The following is a 23,881-nucleotide window of genomic DNA, read 5'->3' on the forward strand; positions in this document are numbered from 1 at the left end:
TGTAGCTATACGTTTGAAACAAACCTTTACTATATGCAACAACCTCCTCTCCAAGAAGTAAAAAACTGGTGGCTAATATTGTTGGGCCAGCACCACCGGTTCCTGCTGTGTAGTAGGAGAATCTGAAATAATATACCAGCATGTATGTTGCTAAATTCTTTAAGAAAGAAAATAGAAGAAAAACAAAAGTAATGTTTGGTAGAGTTTTAGAATTATGATTTGAGCGTGGAGTTGTATTTTGAGTTTGTGAGTTTTTGAATTATGATTTGAAAAGAGTTTTAAAAAGAGATTTGAATTGAGTTTTGAATTTTGAATTTTGAATTTTTGAAATGAATTTTAAATTAGAAAAGTTGTTTGATTCAAAAACTTATAACTTATAACGAAACACACAATTGAAAATTCTATTCAAAGCTTACAACCAAACTCCTTTTAAAATTCAATGCAAAAAAATAATTATTGATAAAAACAATTTTTTTATTTATTTTTTTTTTTAAATTCTGAAAATATTTTTTATGTAAAATATAAAAAAATATATTATTTTTTGTTAAAAAAAATCAAAAACAAATTCCTTTTTTTTTTTTTTTTCAAATAATAGGTGCCAATTGCCTACCAAAAAAAAAAAAAACCTGTTTCGGTCAACCGACTGGACGACTGATCGGACATCTGGGAGGATGACTGGGTAGACCCAATTCTCTCTTTTCAAAATTCAAAATTCAAAGAACTCTTTGCTCTCCAAACATAATCTCAAATGTGACATTGGAATCAATTTTTGAAAACTTAAATCAAACAAAGCATTGAAAAATGCATTGAAATCATGTTTCCAGAGCTACACCAAATACAGCCAAAATATTTGTTGCTTTTCAGCCCCAATTCGAGATAACTCTCAAGTAACACTGATGTATGCGCAAGTAATATTTATGTATGCGCAACCATGTTGGATTTGCATTTAATCGACTATCTTTAATATTAACACCAAATTAGAAGTCGGACATTGAAAAACTACGTACAAAATGTGTTACATAGACTCTTCTATATCCCCCCAGAGTACCCATGTCTACCGGATATAACATGGGTAAGGGTGTGGGATATGTGTCTAACACTCGCATCTAATTTAGACATTCACACCTTTTAAGTTGTTACAATATATGAAAAGAAGAAACTTATGTGTGCTAGCAAAGCAATATTTTAGCCATCCACATGAATTAGATATAGAAACTTTATATTTTTTTTTCTGAATCCTATTTAATTTCTAGTATATTTATGCATAATTTACATATCATATGAGAATATTATATAATATGCAATATCTATGTATAAATGCGTCCCCGTACCCGTATCTAATTTTGGATATCTCAAGATCTTAAGATTTAAATTTTTTAAGGTCTTGACTTTTGAATACACACCCCCACTCGATACTTGTATCCGAGTCCATGTAACATATCAGTAACAATGGGCTTAGTCAAGGATGTTAACTTGGAGATAAAACGGTGTGAGGAAAGAAAATATGTGCCATTCCTTTTACTTGCGTTTGAGAAGTTCTAGGTGAATGTAAAATGCTACTCAAGTTATAAAGAGACACATACAATGCTCCAAAGCTTGTAATGACGCATGGGGCTGAGTGTCAATAAATTAAGACATGTTCAATGAGTAAATGATATAGATGAGGATAGTATGGTGAGGATGATGAAAGATCGAGGACAAATTAGAAGTGAGTTACAATAAAGCCTAGAACTCGCTTTAATAGGAGATGTTGTTGTTTGCAGTCAACAATCATCTCTGCTCTTTGAGATGATTGTTGCCTTGCCTTCTGGAAAAATATAACAACCTAGGATATTGGTACGATTATAATGCCTTTTCCATAGACAAAATGAAAATTAAAAAAAAAAAAGAATTTGGTTCAAGGTGCAAATAGATAAGCTGGCGCCAAATATCTGGCAACTTATGGCTCTAGATAGAGATGAATGGTGAAATGTTTATCAATGTTTGATGTTATCAGAAACTGATAGAAAAAGAAGCAAATCTTGGAACCCACATCAAGGGGGTAGCCGGTGAAATGATTACCTAAGTCTCTCAGGGGCCCTCTTGCTTTCACTTCTTGCAACACGAACCAACTCTGCTGCCATCACTGTCATGAAAATGTTATGAATAATCAAATTCCAGAGCTGAAGCATATTATCATTATCAGACATAATAAAGTAATCATTTTCCACATAAAACATATTCTGGCTTCATTACTAACTAGATACGAATTCCAACCCATTGTAATATTGAAGTTCTATTTTAAGATTGACTAAAGGAGGAAGGTTTGCATCGGGTCAATATGTTGGAAAAATGGCTTTGGAAATCCTTATTTTTTACTAACTTTGAGCATTAATTAAGGTGGGACCCAAGTGTTATTTTTAATATTTTTTATTGGGTTCATGTTTAATGCTGCATAGTGAATAAAGCCGCGTATTTGGTTGCTCAAAACTATTTTCAAATGAATGAGAATTCAACGCGCATTTTCGGGTTTGTAGAAATGTATTTTGGTGGGTTTACTACACATTTGTGAAATGTGCTTGTCCCACATTGGAAAGGCTTGAGGAATTGTTTGGGTTTATAAACCTTAGCTTTGGATACTTAGGATAGGCCTCAAGGGGTACCCAAGATTGTGGAAGGGTGAGGTTATGTGTGAAGTGGGCTAGACTCATTGGACCCAAAATTAAAACCGCACGCGCCGTCATCCGATCGGGCGGGCAAGGTAGGGGTGCGTGGTGTGAGGTTGGATTGGGCTTGTTCGGCCCAACATTTATCTATTTTGGACTAAAAACTTTTGTATTTTATTTATTTATTTATTTTAAATTTTGATTTCAAAATTCAAAAGAAATTTGGTCCAGATTTTTTCCACTCAAACAGTTCCTAACCCGAACAGGTTCATACCTGTTCATTCCAAAACTGGACAGATCTGTACCCAAGATTGTGGAAGGGTGAGGTTATGGGTGAAGTGGGCTAGACCCATTGGACCCAAAATTAAAACCGCACACGCTGTCATCCGTCCGGTCGGGCGAGCTGGGCGGGAGTGCGTGGTGTGAGATTGGATTGGGCTTGTCTGGCCCAATATTTATCTTTTTTGGACTAAAAAATTTTGTATTTTATTTATTTATTTTAAATTTTGATTTCAAAATTCAAAAGAAATTTGGTCCAGATTTTTTCCACTCAAACAGTTCCTAACCCGAACAGGTTCATACTTGTTCATTCCAAAACCGGACAGATCTGTATCTGTTCAAACAGTCCAAACAGGTTTTTGGTTATTGAATTTGTCCGAACAGGTTCATATCTGTTGGCACCTGTTCGGAAAAGTCACTTCCACTTCTATAAATAGTTGGCCATCTAGCAATTCTTTCAATCCAGTTTTTTTAGAGCAATTCTTCCTTTCTCCTTTAAGTCGTCCTCTTGTCTTTCTGTATTTTTTTTGCATTTAATTTTAGAAAGAAAAAGAAAGAGTTACAACATAATTTTGGTTTGCAAGGCTTGGTTTTGTAGTGCTGCAAAATTCAAGTGTTAGTCGTTGCATCTTGGGAAGTAGACGCCATTTTAACTCGAAGCACCGGAGCGAGGGCAAAATCTACTTTAAGGAGGTTGTGTCCAACACAAGCCTCGACATTATTTTCTATAAGCTTTTAATTCAGGAAATAATTTATATAATTATTTTCTAAATTATTTTATTTTATTGTTTATTTAATTTATACATTTAATTTACACACACACACCATTGTGGGTATAACAATCTTAAAGTATATTTTTTATTTTTAATTATTTCTGCGATAGACAAACAAATATTTTATTTCGGGAAATTAAATAATAGTAATATACTGTTTAATTTCTTAAATAGTAGTAATATACTGTTTAATGATTTCTTTGATAACATAGTAGTAATATACTGTTTATCATTGGCGTTTTGCTACAAAATATTATTCTGTTTATTTTGTGTGTAAATTCTTTTGTATATAAATTTGTGATTAGGGTATTTTTTATTTCGTCAGAATTATGACAACAAAAATAAACAGTACTGAGACTGTTATTACTCTGACCCCCACACCTGTTGTGCCAGTGATGACTCCGGCAATACCGGTAAATCATGGGGAGAAACCAGAAAAATTCAATGGCAATGATTTTAAAAGATGTCAACAAAAAATGATGTTTTATCTTACGACATTGAATTTGGCTCGCTTCACTCATAAAAAGGCACCGGCACTGAACGAGGGAGAAACTAACCGGCAAGTGGTTGCCGCAGTCGATGCATGGAAACATGGTGATTTTCTGTATTGAAACTATATCCTCAATGGGTTGGACAATACACTGTGTAATGTGTATAGTGTTAAAAGTATCGCTAAGAACTGTGGGAATCTCTAGATCATAAGTATAAGACAGAGGATGCCGGTACAAAGAAATTTGTTGTTGGCCATTTTCTGGATTTTAAAATGATGGATTCCAAAACGGTTATTAGCCAGATTCAAGATCTCGAATTAATTCTCCATGACATACATGTGGAAGGGATGGTTCTCAATGAATCTTTTCAAGTAATGGCAATCATTGAAAAATTGCCACCTTCCTGGAAAAAAATTCAAGAATTATCTGAAGCATAAGTGCAAGGAGATGAAATTGGAGGAATTGATAGTGCAACTCTGAATTGAGGAGGACAACCATGGTTCCGACAAGAAGTCAAGAAACCATGTCATGCAGGCTAAAGCAATTGTTGTGGAACATGAACAAGGATCAAAGTTCAACAACAAGAAACGGAAGCATGATGGCAGTGGTCCCAAACAAGGATCCACTAGTGAGATCAACAAAGGGATCAACAACAGGTTCAACAAGAAGTTCAAAGGCAAGTATTTTGTGTACGGCAAAGATGGACATCGTGCTAAGGATTGTCATGTTCGCAAGGACGAAGGAAGTTCGAGCAGAAAGCCAGCACAAGCCAACATAGTTGAGGATTTTTATCTTTTCGATGGAGTGGCAGACATCAATCTTGCTGCATTAGTCTCTGAAGCAAACTTGGTGGGAAATCCCAAGGAGTGGTAGGTGGATACTGGAACAACCTGCCATATCTATGCAGATAAGAAGATGTTCACAACCTACAAAGTGGTGGAAAGTGGGGAATAACTTTTTATGGGAAACTCATTCACTTTAACTGTGGAAGGATAGGGAAAGATTGTGCTGAAAATGACATCGGGGAAAGAACTCACTCTTAACAATGTACTCCATGTGCCAGAAATTCATAAGAATTTGATTTCTAGGTCATTGTTGATCAAGAATGGGTTTAAATTAGTCTTTGAATCTGATAAAGTTGTACTCTCCAAGAGTGGAATGTATGTGGGGTGAGGTTACATGAGTGATGGGCTTTTTAAGCTCAATGTAATAACTGTTGTACCTAATTTGGCTTTTAATAATAAGAACAAATCTTCTATTTATATTGCTGAGTCTTCTTTTTTATGGTATGGTAGATTAGGACATGTTAATTTTAATTCTTTGCATAGATTTGTTGCTTTAGAATGTTTACCAAACTTAGAATTTGATCCTAATCATAAATGTGAGATTTGTATTGAGGCAAGCTCACTAAGGCATCATTTAATAAAGTTGAAAAAGTACTGAATCTCTAAGTTTAATTCACACAGATATTTGTGATTTAAAATTTGTTCAAACTAGAGGAGGTAAGAAGTATTTTATTACTTTTATTGATGATTATACTTGATATTGATATGTTTACTTATTGAGAAATAAATATGAAGTCGTAGAAGCTTTTAGGCAATATAAACTTGAGGTTGAAAATCAACTTGGCTGAACTATTAAGATAGTAATGAGTGATAGAGGTGGTGAGTATAATGCACCATTTGAAGAATTTTGTTCTGAACATGGTATCATTCACCAAACCACTGCATCCTATTCTCCTCAGTCAAATAGAGTTGCTGAGAGAATGAATCAAACTCTTAAAAAGATGATGAATGCCATGTTGATTAGTTCAAGGTTACCTCAGAACTTGGGGAGGGGGGGTGGGGATTTTGTCTGCTAACTTTATCCTTAATAGGGTATCCCACAAGAAACTCAATCAAACACTTTATGAATTATGGAAAGGTCGACGACCTACTTATAATTACCTCAAAGTGTGGGGGTGTTTGGCTAAGGTGGTAGTCCCTAGTCCTAAAACGACTAAGATAGGACCAAAGACCGTTGATTGTGTGTTCATTCGTTATGCCAATAATAGTAGTGCATATAGATTTTTAGTTCATAGATATGAAAATCCGGATATGCATGTAAACACTATTATTGAGTCAAGAAACGCATCGTTTTTTGAACATATTCCTGGTAAGGAAACTGAAGAGAAAAGTTCAAATAAAAGAACTTTTGATACTGTTATGGGTAGCAGTGAAGACTACAATGATAATAAATCTGATGAACCTAGACGTAGCAAGAAGGCTAGGATCTCTAAATCATTTGGTTCAGATTTTCTGACATACCTGTTAGAAAATGAGCCTTAAAACTTCAAGAAAGCAATGTTAAGTCCTGAAGCTCCATTGTGGAGAGAGGCTGTGAATAGTGAAATTGAATTAGTACTACAAAATCATACTTGGGAATTAGTGAATTTTCCACCAGGATGTAAACCTCTTGGATATAACTGGATATTCAAGAGAAAAATGAAAGCAGATAGTTCAATAGATAAATACAAAGCTAGGCTTGTTGTTAAGGGATACAGGCAGAAGGAAAGCCTTGATTATTTTGACACCTATTCACCAGTGACAAGAATAACATCTATTCACATGTTGTTGGCGATTGCAGCTTTGTATAATCTGGAAATACATCAAATGGATGTTAAAATAACTTTTTTGAATGGCGAGTAAGATGAGGAAATCTATATGGAACAACTAGAAGGGTTTCAAGTTCCCGGCCAAGAGAAAAAGGTTTGTAAACTTGTCAAATCCCTTTATGGATTAAAACAAGCTCCGAAACAATGACATGAAAAATTTAATCACGCTATGCTTTCGGATGGTTTTAAGATAAACGAATGTGACAAACGCGTCTATGTTAAAAGCACAGACAAAGGCTATGCCATAGTTTGTCTTTATGTGGATGACATGCTCATTATTGGAAACAATAATGACATGATTAAATCCACAAAGAAAATGTTGAACAAAAAGTTTGACATAAAAGATCTGGGAGTAGTAGATGTAATTCTAGGAATAAAAATTACTAGAACATTTGAAGGATATGCTTTATCTTAGTCTCACTATGTTGAGAAGATTCTGGAGAAATTTGGAAAGCATGACGACCATCCTGCTAAAACACCTGTTGACATTAGTCTTCATTTGTCAAAAAATACAGGTGCAGGCATATCAGAATTAGAGTACTCTTGAATAATCGGAAGCTTGATGTACTTAATGAATTGCACTAGGCCAGATTTAGCCTATGTTGTAAGCAAATTGAGTAAGTACACAAGTAATCCAGGGTCCGATCATTTGAAAGTGATAATTAGGGTACTTAGGTATCTAAGACATATCCAGAATTATGGCCTACATCATATCAAATATCTAGCAGTACTCAAGGGGTACAGTGATACAAATTGGATATCGGTCCACTAGTGGATATGTCTTTACCCTGGGAGGTGCTACAGCCTCTTGGAAATCCTCCAAGCAGACATGCATAGCAAGGTCGACAATGGAATATGAGTTTATCGCATTAGATAAAACAGGAGAAGAAACAGAATGGCTTCGTAATTTCTTAGAAGACATTCCAATGTGGCCTAAACCTAGGCCAGCTATATGCATTCACTGTGATAGTGAAGCAGTAATAGGACGGGTACATAATCATATGTATAATGATAAGTCTTGACACATTCGTCGAAGACATAATACCGTTAAGCATTTGCTCTCACACGGAATAATTTCCATAAAATATGTAAAGTCAAAGGAGAATATTGCGGATCCATTGACTAAAGGGCTAGCCAGAGAGCAAGTGTACCATTTATCGAGGGGAATGAGATTAAAGCTTATTACTTAAAAGTCGCCATAATGGCAACCCAACCTAGTTGACTGGAGATCTCAAGATCTAGGTTTAAAGGGACAACCGAATTATAGATGACTTCACATATCACTAAGGAGGTTTACTCCTACCCATTTCTATGATAAGAAGAGTGATACTTGCAGCGTTAGTAGGATAAGCTTTGGTTTTAATGATTCTTATAGCTTGGACATCCAAGTGGGGTATAGTAGGATACTCTTAATAAGAAATCACATATATGAGTGTGAATTGGTCCGGTTCTGTGAGAATTGAGAAGGCTAAATTCTCTAGAGCACTCATGAATTACCAGGCGTTGTTCAAGGCCAAAATGAACACAACTGTAAGAACCAAATTGTGTCTGCGGATACACTATGTGTAGTCTATTATCTTGGCTTACACAAACAGCTTAACAATTCAAGCATTGCGTCCACCGGTTAGCCAGTAAGTCTGATAGGCTTTCACTGGAGGAGGTTCAAAGCCAAAAGTTACCTATCTCGATGTGGTGTATCTTCTTAATATACTCTTTCTTTGTCTGCATTTTGTTACATGTCCGTTATCATGAATTCCATTCATGTGGACGATTGTTAGAAAAATGGCTTTGAAAATCCTTATTATTTGCTAACTTTGAGCATTAATTAAGGTGGGACCCAAGCATTATTTTTAACATTTTTTTATTGGGTTCATGTTTAATGCCATATAGTGAATAAAACCGTGTATTTGCTTGCTCAAAACCATTTTCGGATGAATGAGAATTCAATGCGCATTTTCGGGTTCGTGGAAATGTTTTTTAGTGGGTTTACTACACATTTGTGAAATGTGCTTGTCCCACATTGAAAAGACTTGAGGAATTGTTTGGATTTATAAACCTTAGCTTTGGATGGGCCCCAGGAGGTACCCAAGTTTGTGGAAGGTTGAGGTTGTGGGTGAAGTAGGCTAGACCCATTGGACCTAAAATTAAACCCTCACGCGCACGGCACCGCCGTCATCCGTCCAGGCGGGCGGGCTAGGTGCGGGTGCGTGGTGTGAGGTTGGGTTGGGCTTGTCCGACCCAATACTTATCTTTTTTGGACCAAAAAATTTTTTATTTTATTTATTTATTTTTAATTTTGATTTCAAAATTCAAAAGAAATTTGGTTTAGATTTTTCCCACCCAAACAGTTCCTAACCCGAACAGGTTCATACATCTTCATTCCAAAACCGGATAGATTTGTATCTGTTTAAACAGTCTGAACAGATCTGTATCTGTTCAAACCGTCAAAACAGGTTTTTGGCTATTGAATCTGTCCGAACAGGTTCATATCTGTTGGCACTTGTTCGGAAAAGTCACTTTCACTTCAATCAATAGTTGACCATCCAGCAATTCTTTCAATCTAGTTTTTTTAGAGCATTTATTCCTTTCTCTTTCAAGTCACCCTCTTGCCTTTTTGCATTTTTTCTGCATTTAATTTTAGAAAGAAAAAGAAAGAGTTACAACATAATTTTGGTTCGCAAGTCTTGGTTTTGTAGTGCTGCAAAATTCAAGTGTTAGTCGTTGCATCCTGGGAAGTAGATGCCATTTTAACTCGAAGTACTAGAGCGAGGGCGAAATCTACTTTAAGGAGATTGTGTTCAACATAAGCCTCGACATTATTTTTTGTATGCTTTTAATTCGGGAAATAATTTATATAATTATTTTCTGAATTATTTTATTTTATTGTTTATTTAATTTATACATTTAATTTACACATACACACCACTGTGGGTATAACACAATATACCATAATATTTGAGAAAATTCATATTGGAAACACCAAAGAGTTACTCTGACATGATATGCAATCCACTAGTCGGGATAGTGAATAAGCAAATCCAAGACCATTATTTAAACTAAGGCCTCACAACAATATATCCTGTAGAGACAGGTCTACAAGATCACCCGTTGCTTCTATGCTGTGTTGTGGATACTTGTTGTCAAAACATTTGCTTCACTTTGGATCACAGAATATTTCATAGTGAATTGAATGCGAAAAAGTTTAACAAGACTAAATGTATGGCACCATTGCTCACTCCAGGATAGATTCCTCCAATTGTTATGGCTGGAATATTTGCAGCCAGTGCTTTACTCATATAGGATTTTGCACGCCATGCATAGGTTGTTTCGTCACATACATTGATGTATGTTGTCTGTTTGGAGACAAAACATTAGCAAGCTAAGGTTATACTCTTTCATAAGAAGACAGGTTATATAGATACCTACTAATTATTAAGGATGAGATACAATTGAGAAACCTAAGTGATTCGTGATTAGATCAAGAATTAACTGTACAAATTCCCAAACAACTAAAACTGACAATCTAAATTATCAAGCACATACGAATGTGATTTAGATTGTTGTTTCTGAAATAATAAATCGACACAAACGATTTTTACGTGGAAAAGACCACAATTGGAGCACCTTCAATTGTGATAAAAAAAATCACGGGCGAAATGCCACAAATTAATCCACTACTGAAGAAAGAAAGATTACAAAGATACCAAACAAATTACCCAAACGCTTCCAATTTGTCTTCAAATCTTCTGTATATCTTTCACTGCAACCTTCGTCTCGGAATTGATTAATTGATGTTGAATCCACAACATCTATTGTCGAATCAACGACTGCACACAGCATTAAACTCCTTTGATTACTCTGTGCTTGAATCTTCGGATTCTACTGAAGAAGAATACTTTCAAAGAAGATCAAACAAACTCCTTGATGTGTGCTTCTAAGAACATGAGTTCAACTCAATTAAACATCAAGGAAAACCAGAAAAATATCCCCAAAAGAAAACCCTAAACCCTTAAAGGAGATCTAGAAAACGTAACCCTAAAACAAGCTTAAACAAGTATTTATAGTAAACAGAGTCTGCGATGGTCGCTCGAGCGAGGAACCAAATACACGTGTTTTCCTTAAGTGTCATCGCTCGAGCGTACAATCCTCCTTCTCAGAACTTTTGCAGACAAAACAACTTCTGGGAGCAGAACATCTTCGCTCAAGAGAGGACTCCGTCGCTCGAGCGAGCAAGACAAAATTCTTAGGAAAATTACAACTTGATAAAACATGTTTGTTCACGGGATTGACAAGACTAAGTGACCTAACAATCTCTTCCTTTGTCGATTCCCGAGCAAAACATTCTAACAGCTTCCTAGAAAACACACGCACTAACGAAAACAACCAACCTACGCAACACAACCAACTCAGCTTAACAAAACAACCTGGACCAAATATCTGCAAAAATAGAAAACTAACAACATGGAAATAGATAGAGTAGTTATTCAAAATCAAAAAAACAAAAAAAAATTATATCAAGACATAACAAATCAAAACTATATTATCATGTGAAAATAGTATGAAACGATATCATCATGCAAAAATAATATGTCTGCAAATGTCTAGTCTACATATAAAACCATAATGAGTATGCAAAAAATATATATCCCAACTACCCTAACAATTATCATGCAATATACCCCAAATACCTCCAAACCAATACACCTCCTTTTTGTCTGGGAGAGACAAAAGAAACAGTATTGTCACGACCCAAACCCGCTCCTATAGGTTTAGCATCGTAACCGGCCAGTAATCCTGGGATTACCAAAGGCGCCTGAGACAGATTAACATAATATTAGGGGCTAGCGGAAGCAAATAACAATATACAACATCCATTGAGCTGTGCAGACTTACATGAGGCAGAAAAATTTTAAACGTTTTATATACATATGCACGCATTATCTCTAAGCCGTCATATATATACAGATTAGATAAAAGGGACTTGACCCTATTCACAAAATACATAAGACTTGATCAACCAAACACGAAAACAAAACTTAAACTTTAAGTCACAAAGCGATAACCACTTGACATATCCGGAACCTCCACGGGACGCACATAGGTTGGCTGACAAGAACAGATTCTAGGCAGATGCCTCTAAGCCTGGTCACGCGCTTGATCACCTACGTACATAAATAATACAGTGAGCTAAAGCCCAGTGAATAATAACAGAGTAAAAAGGTTTTATGAATGATGCCCAGCACAAATTAGGATCTAGTATTTAAATCAGAACATATTCAGACTTCAAACAGAAATAGATTCAGATACACACTCATGTTCATATTCAGACTTTGCATAAGATCATACGTGGTACATCCCTTAGCGTTAACAAATCCGATGGCCCACAAAGGGTCGGCCTTGAAGGCATTCTGATGACTCATGTGCACAGAGACGCTTTTGATGACCCATAAAGGGACCTAATGACCCACAAAGGGACCTGATGACCCATAAAGGGACGCATATCATATGATGCTAAGGATGCCACAAATAACTTTCTGAATTTTGGACAACCATTCATTCTTTTCAAACATAGCATGGCATTTTAGAGAACTAATTACTTCATATCATACCAGTCAGAAAATACTTAAGTTAAACATAAATTTACAGAGTTATTACTCATAGATAGCCGCAGAAGCAGATCAGACGGATTGGACATATCAGATAAATCAGGCAGAGAATGGCGCATGACCCAAAACTTTCAATTTGATGAATTCCTTCACAACCTTTTTGAGCTTCCTCACTTTTCCTCACTTAGTTGTCTTGGGTTCACATCTCCAAGGCTTCTCCAGCATAACCATGACTTCAACCCCCTTTCCCCTTTATCTCCTTTCTCTCTCTCGGTTTTGCACCAGCAGATTAATTACATTGCATGCAAAAACAATGAAGCTCTCTCTCTCTCTTTGGTTCTCTCTTTTCTCTTTTCTATATGTTTTGAGTCTAACTTCCCAGCACATGTATCACACACACACACACTTCTTCTTTTGAGGCACCACACTACACACGTGCACAAATCCAATGCTGCCATCACAACAACAATATACACATATCTGGTTTCTCTGCACACCCACACAGGTTTCTCTGCACACCTACAAAATTCTAGTTTGTTTCAATTTTACTTTATGTCTAGGATTAATTTAGTTAAGCATCATTTAATCTTAATAAATTTTGATTAGCATAAAATTAGTTAATTAACTAACCTCAAATCCCATATAATTTAATTAGTCAAATTGACTTCCATTAGAGCCCAATTAAATATAATTACATTTATCAATCTGAATCAAATTTTTAATGGAACTCCTAAAAGGTTCCAAATATTAAATTAAACTTATTATCATTATCAATTTTGATTTCCCAAATTATTTAGGCCTTCAATTTGTGATCAGACTCAAATTTCCATCAATAAATTACATATTCAAATTGAACACATCATAATTAAATTTAATTTATAATAACCACAATTCTCAATCCTCATGACTTAATCAACTCCAATTAGGACCTAATTAATCGAATCTCAATTTTACTAAACTGAATCGAATATTTAATTAAACTCGCAAATGGGTCTGTAATTAAAATTAAATTGATTCAACTTCTCAATTTTACTTCCTTAAGCCATTTGGACCTTTAATTTCTAATTTCGAAATAACTCTTTAATAGAATCATATATGAATCAGACCCTACAATTCCCATAAATCCTGAATTAAATTATAATACTCGGCAATTAAATTTCAAGCCCTCCTAATTAATCAAGCACTAATCATTATACGTGATGAGGTCATTACAAGTATATATAGACCAAATAGAAAAAACTGTCCAAGAATAAATAGAACTATGAGTCTGGTGGAGGTGGCGGCAGCATCTGCAACAAAGACAAAATCTGAGTCAACAAGGCAGCCTGCTGATCGAGACGGCCATCAAGAGTATCAAGCCTGGCATCGAGTTGATCAAGGCACTGAGTGATAGATTGCTCAAACTGCTGTAGCTGGTCAAGAAATGAACAAGGGCGCATCTCAAGTGCACCGGCAGTGGCTGCATCAAGTTCAGCCTCCTCGGCTAGGGGATCATCACCTGCATCAGAAACCCCGACTCCCGACGGACCCCCTCGAACATGAGCTTGACTCTGAGACATGGTCAACTTAGTGATGGGTTTAATAGGAGAGGCAAACTTGTCATCCTCAAAAACAAGGACACCATGAGAAGTGAGAAATCTAGTAAGGAAACAACCATATGGAAGACCCAAGGATTTGCAACCCTTAAAGACAATGATCATTTTGGTGACAATCATCTCGGGCAGGTCAATGGGAAGGCGATGGTCAGTACAATATAACACATACCCCTGATCTTGGGTAATATGAGAGGAATGGGTAGTAACATGGATGTTGGCACAAACAATGATGTTAAGAAGATGAAAATGAGAAAGAAGCTCATTTCGTTGAATGAGCGCCTCGGCAATCCAAGTCTGGGGAGTGCCACAAAGCTCAGTGACTACTCGATCAAAATCAACACCACTGCGGGTAATGAAAGGATAATGACAATTCTGGACTTCCGGAAGACCAAGAAACAGTCGAAAAGTTTCGTCATTTATGACCAAAGCTTTGTGCCTAACCCAGCTGCGAAAAGAGGGAGCTATTTTCTTGCTTATTGAGTGCATATTACAATAAAATTCGCGAACCAAATTGAGATTTTGAGGTTCGGAAAAATACAAGTCTTGATCACCCCCTAGAGAATTGAACAAGGAATGGATGGGAATCGACTCAAAAGCACTAGGATGGACATTCCGTTCAAGGTGAACTTTCCTAAAGGTATAGAAATCTCAAAACAGATTGGATTTTTCCTTGGATTCAAATTTTTTAGTATTGTAATTTGGGTGGGACATAGTGGATTTACGACGTTTCTAAGGCTCAGCCATGACTAACCAAATAAAAGACAAGACAACCACAGAAACCACCCACCAAGACACAACACAAGGTACCCAAAAACCCATTTGAACCCCCAAAATGAACATAAGATCATAGAACAAAACAACCATTAGTCCAACAGAGCTAAAACCATCAAAATGTTCAAAATCACAGCAGTATAAGAATGATAGTAAAAACAGAGCTAAGTACATGAGATCACTGAGAACATCACAAATAATCAAAACAATTAGCTGAGAATAACACAAATTAGCAAGTAAATCTCATGGCAAAACAAGGGTAAGAAGAAATTAAAGCCATAAGACCAAAATCCTCACAATGAACCCTAGTAAAACCCTAGCAAAGACGTACCAAATTACAAACCAAAAAGCAATCGAGAGACAGTAATCCATAATGTAAGAACCAAAACCACCAATGAAAAACCCTAGACACGCACAGACGAAGTAGAGCAAAAACACAGACAAAATGAGGACGAAAAAAAAATAAAAAAATAAAAAAAAACTTACCAATGAAGACGATACAAGATGGATGGATGAGAGATGCCCCAAAAGTGAGTAAGTTTCAACAGATGAACAGCAATAGGGGCGTAATCGCCCTAGGAGCTAGAGAGAGAGAGAGCAAGCGAAGCAAAAGGGGAAAAAATGGAGTCTGAAAGGACGAAGTTTCTATTTAAACCATAACAGGTTGCTCGAGCGAGAAGTTTTTTGCTTGAGCTAAGACATTTACGTGCATAAGGGCGCTCATGCCAAGAACTTGTCGCTCGAGCCCAAAAAGCATGCTCTCAGAATCTAATCCATCTGCAAAAGCATGCTCAAGCACACACTCCCTCACTCGAGCAAAGAAGAGAAAAACAATACTCTTAAAAAAACACCTTTCCGAGCAACCACAAAATACTCACACTATTAAGTGGAACCCGAAACAAAACAGAGGTGAGCATAACCGCAAGACTGTGACACTAAGATGAGATAATCCACAAACCATAAAGCCTGCTAACTTGCAAATTTTGAAATTATGAATTATTAAATCATGAGCAAATCAGATAAAATTTAATCAATGATCATAAGCTAAATGAGAATACACAACTCAAAACCAAACATGAGAGCTCATAAAAAGAATATGTGTGTGTGCAGTCCTTGAAAGGCCGCAGTGCTAGAGTTAATTCTTGTAGCGATCAGATGGCTGGACCTCCGGCAAAAGTAGCGAAACAGTATAGTGTAGACACCCCATTTTTTACCGCCCTTAAGACTTGGGCGTTACTGATGGTTTACTTGGTGGAGACAGGTGTGCAGGGCAAAGGTTCAGTTTCTTCGGCAAGAAGAGAGACAAATCTCAACTTCACACCCCATTTTGGACCAAAGTTATTTTGGATGGTTTTTAGACCTTAAAACCCTCTCTTTCAAAACATTTTTGAAATAAAGTTTCTACAATGTTTCGAGGCTCACATTTTGTCAAATGATGCGCTTTTCGATAAACTGAGCAAGGACAAAGTGGAAATTAATGAAAGAGAGATGAAATCTTTAAAAAATCTTTCAAAACACCTTACTTAGGGGTTTGAAGTTGAAGAAGAGAGGAAAGGAGAGGAGAAAACTAGTTTGGGAGAAGTTCGGCATGAATCCGGGTAGAAGCGAGTCGAGCAGCCCTCGCTGAATCGGGCTTATCTATCTGTACACTTGGATTTTAGCTATGGGGCCACCACTGTCGGAAAGCTTACTTCCGGGGCTTCATTTTGCACTCAAGAATCTCTTAAAGCCAAGTCCGCGTGGGGGAGATATGAGCAGCTGAAGTTCGGCATCATCCCGGTTGGATCGAATCTGCGCGGCTTCACCAAAATGGGCATAACTTTTTCCACAGGAGGAATTTTAATGCAAGGTTTGTGCCATTGGAAAGCTAACTTCCGGGGCTTCAATCTGGACATCCACCGGAACTTTTTGACCTCATCAGCCACCCATCGTCACTCTATTTATCCGACCGGCCAGTATAAATTGCAGGTCGGCAATATATTGTGCCGACCGGCCATTTATTTTGCCGATGACCTCCTTTCATGGCCGATATGCCCCTTTTTCATCCCTCAAGCATGGTGCATGCCAGCTGTGCCAGCTGGGATGCACAGACCCTACTCCCCGTGCATATATGTGGCTATTTTGCACCTTTGACCACCTTTGACCCCTCTTTTTGCACCCTTTGCTCAAGGCTTCTTGAGGAAGCCTTGACCCCTTATCTTGGCTTCCTTAAGAAGCTTACTAGCTGTCCTAGCTTCTGTGAGAAGCCTTGGCCCTGTTGCCCCCCCTTGACCCTTTTGTATAGCTTCTTTGAGAAGCTTTATGCCATTTCCTTGCTCTATAAAAGAAACCCATACTCCTCCATTGTTTTGGTTCAAAAAAATCAGACCTAATACATACATATAACATATATATCACCCTCTCTCTCTATATCCCCCTCTCTCTCTACATTTGGGTGTGTAGAGTGTTCAAAGACCCTTGTTCTTGGCCCATTACACTACACCTCCAAGCCCCACCCTTCCATCCTTCATTCCAGCAGCTTGGAGGTCTTCTCAGAGGCTAGGAGGCAGCTTTTCTTGGTCCAAGAGGTAGCAAAGGATTGGTCTTCAAGGGTGAGTTGATTTCTCCCTCTTTCTAGCTCATTTTTGCAAGTTTTCTTAGACCCTTTTTCTTGATGTTTTGAGCTCCGACCATAACTGGAAATATCATTTTTTTGACCTCATTTTTATGTTTCATTAAGGGTCTTACCCTGTTTGGGACCCCCATCTTGCACTTGCTTCATTACCTCTTTGTATGCCATAATCTTGCATAGTATTTTTGGCCTATGTATGATCTGTTTTGGAGCATGATGTAAACTGTAGATAGGCTTATTTTGATCCCTTCTTCAACATTGAAGAAGGGCTCATCACTTTTTGGGACCTCCATGTGCCACTTATCATTATACCCCTCTTTGGTCCCCATTTTTGCATGAGTTATTAGCCTATTGTGTCTCTGTTTTTGGACTTTGGTCAGAACTGAAAATGGTCCTATTTTGACCCCCTCTTCATGTTTCATTAAGGGTCTATGGCTATTTGAGACACCCTTTGTATACTTTATGTTGTAGCCTTTTTTTGGCCCTACTTTGCATGGCATTTTGAGCATACTTGTATATTGTTTTGGGGGTTTCCATAAACTGTAATTAGTCATATTTTTGGTCCCTCTTCAGTGTTGTAGAAGATTCTTTTTCTTTTTGGGCTTTTCATCTTGCCTCCCTTGCGGAGCCATTTTTGTATGATAATTTAGTCCCATGCTTACTGTTTGGCCATGCTTTGAACTGTAAAAATTATTATTTTGGGGCTGCCTTGCTTCTGTCTTTCATTCCATGTACCAATTATGCATGCTTTGTATAGCTGTAAGCCATTTCATGTACCTAGTTTTGCATTTCGGGAGAAATTCCATACATCGGGTGTCATTTCGCCTTGTTTCGGGGCTGTTTTGCCCCTCATTCTGCCACTGATTTTCACATGTTTGCATATCATATTCCATGCCTTTGCCATGTCTCATTAGAGTGGCATTTCGGTGCCTGAGGGTCGGTCCTCGGTTTGCGTGCATACGTGCACGCATTTCGAGTGTCTCATTTTCATCTCATGGCCACTGATTTGAGTGCGGCTGAGGTCCACTCACATTGGTATAAGTCCATCTTGCATTGTGTATGCCATGTTTCAATGCATTATGCATGTTATGTTGTTAGCATTGTGTGTGCCATGTAGTTGTATTGCATGTTTGTATGTTTGCTTGCATGCTTAGGTCGCATGTGCATTGTTGTGCATTGCCTCGCCTCTTGACCAACCATGATTTAGGTTGGGTCCCTTGTATGTTTTGTGTGCATTGCATTTGACATTGAAATGCATACTTGACTCTTTGGCCATCATGCATCGAAATGCGTGATTGGTGGTCCGAGAATCGAGACACATGCTCCTTTGAGTCATTACCATGATAAGGGACATGATTGGTGCATATATGCTTGAATTGTATTGCCATGCAAGTTCTGTCCTCTGCTGCTGTGAGTTGCAGGTTCTGCAGGCATTCTTTGCCGACCGGCAGTATATATTGCCGACCGGCAGTAAATCACCAGCCGATGGATTCCTTTTGTGCCGGTGACCACAATTTACTGCCGGTGGTAATTCTATTCAGCCGGTGGTGATTTTCAGCATCCAGAGAGGCATCCTTGAGACTTTGACAGTCTTCAGAGAGGCAAAGCAGGGAAAACAGGGGCAGACTATGCATGGCGGTGCACTTCCGAGCAGGACCTGAGCATGCGCTGCATCTGGCTCTCCTCCCGAGGCGGTTTACTGCTTTTCCTAGTTTAGATTAGTTTGTTAACTGATTAGGCAATTTGTAATATTTAATTAGCTTGCGTAGTTAATTAATTTGTATTATTTATTTGGTCCCTCCGGGCGAGGGCAAATCTGTAATAAGTGTGTGTGAGTGGTGTGTATGTCTTCCAATCCCCATTTCTTTCTTCCCTTTTATTTACCTGCTTATAATGGTAGATTAGGGAATTTTTCGAATTAGCATACCTTATGCTATGCATGTGTGCATTCATGCATTTGTATTGCATGCACCGGGCTCGGTACATCATGCTAACTGCATTCGAACTTCAATTCCAAATTGAATACGTGCATCAATTGATCGCATTTCACATGCCATGTTTAGGTTAGCTGAGCCTGCTCTAATTGTATTTTTGCATGCGATGCATTAGCCATTTTTTAAACATGAATTAGGATCACGCATGTTTGCTAACTGGTTTATTGTTTTGGCACGGAGTACGATGTAAGTATTTATGCTTTAGCATTTCGCATGCGTGTGAATGTTAACATGACAGTATGCTTGCCATGCGGCTAAATGCTTATGTGATAAATTGTTTGAATGCCTGTGGGTGAAGGTTGGACTGCCTGAGTTGGGAAAATTCGTTGAAATCCGTATTTTAGCCTACTTGCGAGTAGCAAATTCCAAAACATTTTTTTCAAAACAAACGGATATGCAATGCTTATTCCCAAATTAGGCAATCTAGTCTATACTTGTTTGCTGTGCGCATAACATAGTAATTCTAGGCTAATAACCGGAATAAGAACACATAATGTTTTCAAAAACGGATATCACGGTTAGTAGAGGCTGATCTTCGGATCGGGCGAGAGGGGGTGCTCATAGCTGACCTTCCCCAATTGTACCCTAGCTCCCGAGCCGAGACAACTCCGGTGATGACGGACACGTGGCCTTCGGCACCGAGTCAGGGTTTCCTAAATTTCCCCATTAAAAAAATATTTAGGTGGCGACTCTGTATCTAGCAAAGCAGTCCATGTTTGGCACTTCTTTTCAAAAATCTGTTTCTCAAAATGATTTGCCGGATTTGGACTCTTTGGTTCAAATTAAGAACCTTGACAACAAATTGAGTCTGAACTGTAGCGAGGGCCCCACGGGCGCGTCTACATATAGAGAAAAGTCAAACCAATAGAAATCAATGGGTGTTTGTTGAGTAAGCGCAGAGGCACTCCATCAATCAATGAGTCCCCTTTTTTTTCTATTATGTGACTTCTCTTTTCTATGGGCACTCACTGGTCGCTTGCACACTCAAGAGTATGGAGACCAAACCAGAGAAGCATGAAATCAGAAAGGATGGCCTGGTTGGTGCCTCTGAGGTAACCTTTCCCTAATGCCCGAACTTTAATGAACTGAGGGAAGAATTGTGAAAGTGAAAAACAATGGTAGATGGTTAAGAGACTCAACATCACCCATGATATACCAGTATAAGTCAATTCCTCTAATAATGTAAAAGGTACACTGTTAGTGGTCCATAGAGAACTTTGATCACTTGTGTGGAAACCCTTGCAACAGTTTATCTCAAGAATGTGTACAGCATGAGATCATGAAGTCAATGAATATGGGCATTCAAAATGAGCTATGAACAATGAAAAATGAAATCTAGCAAGCAGCATAAAAGGTGTTCATATTAGTCTAAATGCAGGGATGACATGAATCAATGAGAATGAGATTATAGCATCTAAGAACACATGAAAGCAATCACTCACACCCCCTCCAGTAACAGGTAACACCCTAGTAACTGAGCACTACACCCAAGGTCTTTCTAAGGAACTCAAACCTAAGAAAATCATGGGGTTTTGTAAAAATATCAACTTTTTGATGCTCAGTAGGTACATGTTCAAGAACAACAAGGCCTTCTTCCACTAACTCTCAGATAAAATGATGACAAATGTCAATGTGTTTGGTGCGAGAGTGTTTGTAACAAGCCCGCGGGGGACCTCGCTACAGCTCGGACTCGACTTGTCGTCACGGTTCTAAATCTGAACCAAAGAGTCCAAATCCGGCAAATCGTTTTAGGAAAACTGATTTTTTGAAAGAAGTGCCAAACATGGACTGCTTTGCCAGATACAGAGTCGCCACCTAAATATTTTATTTTGGGAAATTTAGGAAACCCTGACTCGGTGCCAAAAGGCCACGTGTCCGTCATCACCAAAGTTGCCTCGGCTCGGGAACTTGGGTACGATTGGGGAAGGTCACTTCGTGAGCACCCCCGCTCGCCCGGTCATAGACCGGCCTCTACTAACCATGATATCTATTTTTGAAAACATTGTGAGTTCTTATTCCGGTTTATTAGCCTAGGTTACTATGTGATGCGCACAGCATACAAGTATAGACTGGATCGCCTGAATTGGAACAAAACATTTTGTGTTTTTGAAAGAGGTCTTGCTACCTACAGGTAGGCTTGAAACATTTGATGATTTATTCCAATTCAGATAACTCAACCTTCACCCACAGGCATTCAGGCAGTTATAACATATAAGCACATAGCCTCATGGTAAGCATGCTATTCATGGCAGCACTCACACGTATGCGAGGATGCTAAAGCATAAAAACTTACCGAGTACTCCAAGCCAAAACAAAAACTGTATTAGAAATCATGCATGATCCTAAGTATACAGAAATGCCTAATGCAACACATGCAAAATGCAACTATAGCAGGCTCGGCTATTCTAAGATGGTATATGAAATGCTACAACTACCATGTATTCATTTTCGAATTGAAAGTACGATGCAGTTAGTATGGTGCGCCGAGCTCGGTGCATGCAAAACAGATGAATGATGCAAACATGCTGTCATACCGTATGCTAATTTAAATATGCCCTAATCTAACCATCATAAGCGGATAAATAAAAGGGAGAAAGACGTGGGGTTGGAAGACATACATCACACTCACGCACACTTATTACAATTGTGCCCTCACTCGGAGGGTCCGAATAAATATACAGTCCAAATATTACAGTCCCGAATAAAAGAATATTACAGTCCAAATATTACAAAATTCTAATTAATTGAAGAATTAAATAAGAAAGCAAATAGAACTGGCACGCAGGCCAGGGACTGTCTTGCTTCTGATGGATGATGCATGTCCGAGTCGTCTTGCGCGGAAATCCACCGGAATGCCCCAATTAGCCTCTGTTTACACCTGTTCTTGAAATGCGTGCCAAGTCCCAAAAAGTTGCTGATTTTGCGTTTTGCTGCAACAGAGAGCAGGAAAAGGGACATAGCAATGTATTTGCACAGATATATGCATGTCTCGATCCTCGTGCCATCAATCACGCATACCGAGGCATGATGGCCGAGGAGTCGAAATGCACAACTCAATATAGGATGAATGCACATGAAACTACAGCTAAAACCTAACTCCATCATGGATAATCCGGAGTGTCGGTGACTGGGGGAATTGAGACACATTCCGTCACTCGGAGTACGAAATGTACCTCGTTTCCCGTGCCCGGGCTAACTCCTATTCCGAACACGATGCAATATGCATGATATGCATGAAATGTAACTAAGATACAATCCTAACATACACAATGCTATGGAAATGACATGCCTCGAAATACGTGCACACGGGCGCGCAAACCGAGAAAATGACAGAATGCGATCTAAGATACAACCTAGTATGCACTATGCTATGAAAATGAGATACCTCGAAATGCGTGCACACGGGCACGCAAACCGAGGCGATGATATGTGTCTCGAAATGCGTGCACGCGAGCACGCAAACCGAGGCGATGATATGTGTCTCGAAATGCGTGCACACGGGCACGCAAACCGAGGCGATGATATGTGTCTCGAAATGCGTGCACACGGGCACGCAAACCGAGGCGATGATAGAAACAATGCGAATAACATGGCACGGAAATGACAAATGGACTTATACCAACATGAGTGAGCCTCAGCCACACTCACATGAGATGCCGGCGGATAAAAATTGAGTGCCTCGAAATGCGTGCACACGGGCACGCAAATCGAGGCGATGACAGAATGCGATGAAATGACATGGAAATGACAAATGGGCTTATACCAACATGAGTGAGCCTCAGCCACACTCACATGGGATGCCGATAGCAGAAAATGAAGTGCCTCGAAATGCGTGCACACGGGCACGCAAACCGAGGCGATGAGAGAATGCGATGAAATGACATGGAAATGACAAATGGGCTTATACCAACATGAGTGAGCCTCAGCCACACTCGCATGGGATGCCGATGGCAGAAAATGAAGTGCCTCGAAATGCGTGCACACGGGCACGCAAACCGAGGCAATGACAGAATGTGATGAAATATGGCAAAAATGATATGCAAGCATACTAATGGAATTTCAGCACTAAAATATGGGGGAAAACAGTCCCGAAATGAAGCGAAATGACATGAAATGCAAGGAAATGTCCCGAAATGGCCTATAGCTATGCCAAACATGCACAATGTGGACATGCAATGCAAAGACAGAAGCTAGACAGTCCCAAAAGATGCACTTTCATAGTTACAAACATGGCCAAACAGCAAGTATAAGTAGGGGAAAAATAGCATGCAAGGATAGGGGCCAAAAGAGGGGTAATGAAGCAAGTGGTATAATAAAAACTCAAACTGAAAAATTTCCTTCTACAACACTGAAGATGGACCAAAAATATGAACATTTACAGTATATGGCAGCCTCAAAATCAGTATACAAACATGCTAAAAATATGATGCAAAATGAGGCTCAAAAGGAGCTAAAACATGAAG

Source organism: Camellia sinensis, chromosome 12, assembly GCF_055761805.1.
Source record: "Camellia sinensis isolate YWXY chromosome 12, ASM5576180v1, whole genome shotgun sequence".
NCBI classification, from domain to species: Eukaryota; Viridiplantae; Streptophyta; class Magnoliopsida; order Ericales; family Theaceae; genus Camellia; species Camellia sinensis.